Raw genomic sequence first — 5,579 nt, 5'->3', positions numbered from 1 at the left:
AACTGCGCTCGCATCTAAATGACACATGCCTCCAGGCCCATTGTCAATGTGAACATATGTTACCTTACATAGAACCTGTTTGATGTGGATGTGCTCAATGACACATGCTATTGTAAACATCTTTGCTTATGTCTTTTTGCATTTTCACTATTACACATACTACTATGTGCAGTAGACTGTGGTAAATGAAAATATTACCATACATAAAGTTAAAAGCAAACAAACACCCAACCACGAACAATAAGATTTTTTAGTTTTTATAAGAACATTTCCACAGACACTATGGGATATGTAAAGTTGGAGAAAAAGGCCTATTGCCTATAGACTTGCATTCCCGTCTTGAGAAATGTTCTTCAATGGGATTGACAAACAGAGAATAGGATGGAAAATAAAGGATCGAACGACTTGAGGAAGAAGAAGATAATGTAGAAGTAGGTGGGAGGGACAATCTGAGAAGGAAGAACTAGGATGTCTACAATGAACAGTGTTCATGAAATTATGACTCAGCACCCTTGTGAACATAAAAGTTTGGGTATTGGAGCCTGTCAGGGTCACCTCTGGACAGACACCAACAGCAGATACCAACAGGCTACATTAAAGGAATCATTGGTAACGTCTTTGTGTGTCTGTGTAGTTAACATGATTCCATGTAGCAGTGCTGTACGAATACATTCTTTTACAATATGCTCTTAATACTGTGGGCTACTTTAATGGACTTAACAGGTGTTTGTGCTGCTTCTCATATAATGCATTGTAAAACACCATTTAAATTCTCTTATGTCAACAGTAAGTGTACTGGCTAAAATGCAGAGTTACTAGCTTTACATAAATAGAGAAAATGTCTTATTTGAAACTTTTTGCATACTACAAAACTATAATTTGTACGGTTGTGGGTGGCACCTAATAGAACGGAGGATATTAGTTTTGATATGTCAAGTATTGTAGGCTGTAGAGGTTTGCTGATCTCACTGTAATCATTTTCATAATTTGGGTCATCAAAGCACTAATTATGACAAATTCTTCTTTTGTTTGTCTCTTGCTTGGGATTATACTTTGAATGGATCCATTATGTGATGGTTTGCCTACCTGTAAACATTTAAAGAACACTCACCTGAATTTTGTTCAGCTATACAGTCATGTTGAACTGTTGTTTTATATTGTGCTTTTTAAAGTGTTTGTCCAGACTTTGGGTTTTTCCCTTTGGTCCAATATAATTCTGTTGAACAACATAATAATGCCTGATTTTCTTGAGATTGTTTCAGGGGAAGACAACTGGAGACATATAAATTTCTCTCCTTAAGTTCAGATCTCTTTACTGTAGAATTTAAGGTCACAAGATGGAAATAGCCTATAACGTTAAGAAGATGCTGTATGTTTAGGCTCTTTCTTAGCTGCTTGTGATAGTTAGCTGTTACAGGCTGCAGTGACTTCCGTATTGCAGATATTATTTGACTGTAATTACCATCATGAACATGCACATGTATTACGCAAATGAAACAATGCCTGAATCAAGCTGAATGAAATGTATCGAGCTAGTTATAGCATGGTGTTTTTCTCATGAAAAAGTCGATACTGTAAGGTGTACAGAACAACAAGGTGTAGGTGGCAAGGGCTTGTTATTTGCTGGAGGGCAAGCCTAAGAAATCAATGAGCTGATCAGTGGAATGGTGTGTTGCCAACGCGTGTGTGTGTGTGTGTGTGTGTGTGTGTGTGAGTGTTTGCGGTGTATGTGCTCTGATGGCAGTTTCCATTTCTTGATTGGCCTATCCAATTAAATGGAATTACAAATGACTGGCTGGATTAAGGAGTTTTCCATTACTTTTGAAATGCTCAGACTTTTTCTTGCAAAACAATTGCATGATAGTTGTAGTCAGAAAAGAGTCTAGTAGGCCATGTTCAAATATGTTATCAATTCATATTGCCAACAAATTTTCATGTCATTCATCTCTTTTAGGGTTTTACATTTTCCTGTTTAGCAGGGCCTCTGAGTAATCACTTCCTTTGACAACAGGTAAAAAAGATTTCATAACTCAAAATAAACATTACATTTTTCTGAGTGGAGATAGACATGTGTTTTTGACATGTCAATGTTAAAGCAGAATTTCATCCCAAATTCAAAAATAGATATGTTGTTACTTTCCTTAACTTTTTTTGTTGAATTGGAATGCCCAATATTTTCCCTCACTTTTTACTGCAATTTAAAATGCCCAGTTATGTCGCATTTGCTCTACATCTACAATACCAACTGCCAATCTGGGATGGTGAGATTTAACACATGCCCTGCTATGTTCTTCAACCATATGTTGTTCAACTGCCCAGCAGGGGTCACTTTTAAGTCAAATTTTATGTTCCACTGCTATGGGCCCCCAGCCATAATTAACTGATGACATGCATGGGACAGAGCCTGGACAATAGCTTTCAACCTTGCACTTAATGCATCTTTTATGGGGTGAACCACTCAGGAACTCCCCTATATATAAACTCAAAAGATAGATGGGACTGGGGTGTAGTTCCAGAAGTAGAAGCCATCCCAGGTGGCTGGCATAAATTCATTGCTTTTCAAGTGATTTTAATGCTGACAGGTAAGAAAACAATTTAAGGCTAAACACCCATATTTTTACATTTTAGAATAAACTGCAATTGCAATATTTAAACATTTAGCTTGTAGGGTTTTTGGGGCTCTCAAGATTTTCACTGAAAGTACAAAATTACAAAAATGTTCCAGAATAGACGTGTCTCCATGCTTCATACTCAGTTTCAAAGACATAATTTAGTTCTGGCTTATAGCATTAATTTGTCACATTATACTAACTTTAATGTATTTTAACATATATTTTGCAAAATCTGTGTTTCTAAACTTGTCCAAATACCTGCTGCCTATCTATGCATTTCATAAATTTTATACAAACTAGTTGTGAGTAAAAACGTGTTTTCCTTGTAAAAAATATTATATTCACATTTGTATTCCATTTAATTTTCTGTTTTAATTCCAGATTGTGAATAAATCACAAAAATGCAGAGGTGCCGTGGCTGGGGACATTACAATGTCAGCATCTGCCATAATTCAGGGAACATCTTTTTTCGATCCAGAGCTTCAGGGCAGAAGTCACCTTTCCATCTGGCTAATGCCACTACCAATGTAGTCTGGCTGAGCTTCCATGAAAAGGAAGTAAACCTGTCAGAGCTCGCAAATGAAACCAAGGATGGTGCATCTGGGAAGAGCCTGAAGATTTTAAAGAAAGAACCAAATATCATTTACATCTCCATTCCTGCCTTGGGTTATATCGAATTTCAAGATGAGATTGCACCGTTTGCATCATTCTTTGTGGAAAACAAAGATGATTCTGGTGTTCAGACCATCTGCCTTAATAAGCCTATGCCAAAGGGCAGATCCCTCATTGTAACCAGTGATCACAAGATTATACTACATAAAGAAGGTGCAGAAAATGTGTTTGAGGATGAGAAAGGGGTAGATCACCTTCCTGAATAACAGGGTACTGGCCTAATGTGTGCACTGGTCTTGAGTATTTAGTATGATGTACCCTGCCTTAAATGGCACAGAATGCTGTAATGCTGACATGGCATTGATTTTTCATAAAGGCATGGGCCCAGACTCATTAGACTGATCTGTGTAAAGGAAAAAGCACTTGAACCATTAAGCAGCTTTTGGAAAAATTAAGACCTATATGCTTTGCTTTAGCTAGAGAGAATCACCATTTTCAGCGCACTTGTAAATTTCATGATTTACTCAACATGTGGTGTGGTGTTTATCAAAAGATGTTTTTATCAAAGTTTATCAAAGATATGAGTACACTGGATGTTGTGGACCATGTGCACTGTTTTCTTTATTTCTATCTTACTGGAGGTTTTCCATTGCTGAATAATTATGAAATTATTACCTTTTTAAAGGTTATGCATGGGACATGTTGCGTTTCAGTTTTGTGGGCCAATTGTTGACTTGTTCAAGAATTTTAATTATTTTTAAACAATTAAATGATTATTTCACACACGGGCGCCTGTAGCTGTACGGCTGTACACACAGTGCACACCATGAGATTCCCAATTTGTGAGTGCTCCACGAGAGACAGAGAGAGAGATGTGTATGTGTACATTTGTCATGCCAATAAAGCTCTTTGGAATTGAAATTTGAAATTGAAAAGTGAGAGAGAGGTGTGTCAGAGACATTAAAAAGAAGGAGACAGACCACTCATTGAAATATGAATGGCACTGGTCATAAAGCTCAGTGTGGCAGTTGCATTATGGGGAGTCTTGCTTTTACACCAAACGGCCAATCGCTTTGTTGGTAAAGATGTAACGTGGAAAAAGGCAGGCCTATCATATTCTTAAGGTGAAAAATGAATGCCCACAGCCCTCTCTACTGTCATAATTATAGCTACGCAGCACACAAACAGGGAAAATCTACACAATTAGTAATATTAGGTACCAAGCTAATGTCCTATATAATGTCTCTGATGGAGATCGGCACATTATTGCGCCAGCTTTTCCTCCAAATATTACATGTAAAAGATGGCACCATTGTCTCTGACAGAATTAAAGTACAGACCATTTTTGGATTGTATGATTGTAATAGCATGAGCATTTATTAATGTCAGGTCACAGGCAAGGACTCAGGCGCGGACCACGAGAACTCCAGAACCCAGGCGTTTATAAACAGACTCGAAGAACAAACAGGCAGTCCAAAACAGGCAGGGTCAAAATACCAGGAAGGCAGTCCAAACACAGTCAGGAATCAAAGCCGGGGACAGGCAGGGTCAAACCAGGTAGTCAGGAAGATCAGGTGAACAGGGCAGGACAGCAGGCAGGAGCAAGGTCGAAGAGCAGGCAGGGTCGATTCGGGGAACGGCAATCAGGCAGAAAAACACGGCGGGAACGAGACAGGTAAAGGCACACTGCAACGAACTGGCAACAAGACAGAGACAAGCAGGGTAGATATAGGGCTGGGCTGATGAGGAGATGGGAAGCAGGTGTGTAAGCAGGCAGGAGGGGATGATCGGGTGGGCGGAGACAGGGCGGAGAGTGGGGCAGGGCTAGAACACAAGGAAAACAAAAGCACATGGACAGGGAAAAACAAAACACAATAGCTAGGGGGCGGGAGCACTGACAATTAACAGTTGGCATTTATTGTGCTTTTTTCAATTTCTGTCGAAGCAGAAATTAGCTTGCCAACTAGGTGTATCAATTAGGTACTGTACCTAGCTTGCAAGCTAAAGTTAGCTTGCTAGTCACTTGCAGCTAGCTCTCAGCACACTGAGGAAAGTAGCTATGAAACAACAAATTGTGATACACCGACTTTATTCAGTATCGGGCATAGTGACCACCCCTGAGTGTTTACTTATATTCACAGATCATGTGCAAGTCCACTTCACATTCCTCTCCTGGGTAAACGCTCTTCAATTGGGCTATGTGATCAATGTCTGGTCTGTGAGGAAGTGCTCAAACAATTCGATGCGACCGGGAGAAGGAGAATAAATTTCAAATAGGTAGGCCAGAATAAATTATTCATTAATCAGTCAGTAGCGTTTCTCTCTCTCAGCTCCCTCTTGATGTGTGTGTTAATG

At 39.1% G+C, this 5,579-nt stretch overlaps 1 long non-coding RNA gene across 1 annotated transcript; it reads left to right on the top strand.

Moving 5' to 3' along the window:
- Nucleotides 1-539: 539 nt before the first annotated feature.
- Nucleotides 540-4,041, top strand: LOC118771506. Its single transcript, XR_005004610.1, has 3 exons — nt 540-609; nt 1,955-2,011; nt 2,994-4,041. It is a non-coding gene; the product is annotated as an uncharacterized LOC118771506 (long non-coding RNA).
- The last annotated feature ends 1,538 nt before the right edge of the window (nt 4,042-5,579 follow it).

The sequence above is a fragment of the Megalops cyprinoides genome, chromosome 24 (genome assembly GCF_013368585.1).
Source record: "Megalops cyprinoides isolate fMegCyp1 chromosome 24, fMegCyp1.pri, whole genome shotgun sequence".
Taxonomy (NCBI): domain Eukaryota; kingdom Metazoa; phylum Chordata; class Actinopteri; order Elopiformes; family Megalopidae; genus Megalops; species Megalops cyprinoides.
This window is presented reverse-complemented; position numbering and strand designations above follow the sequence as displayed.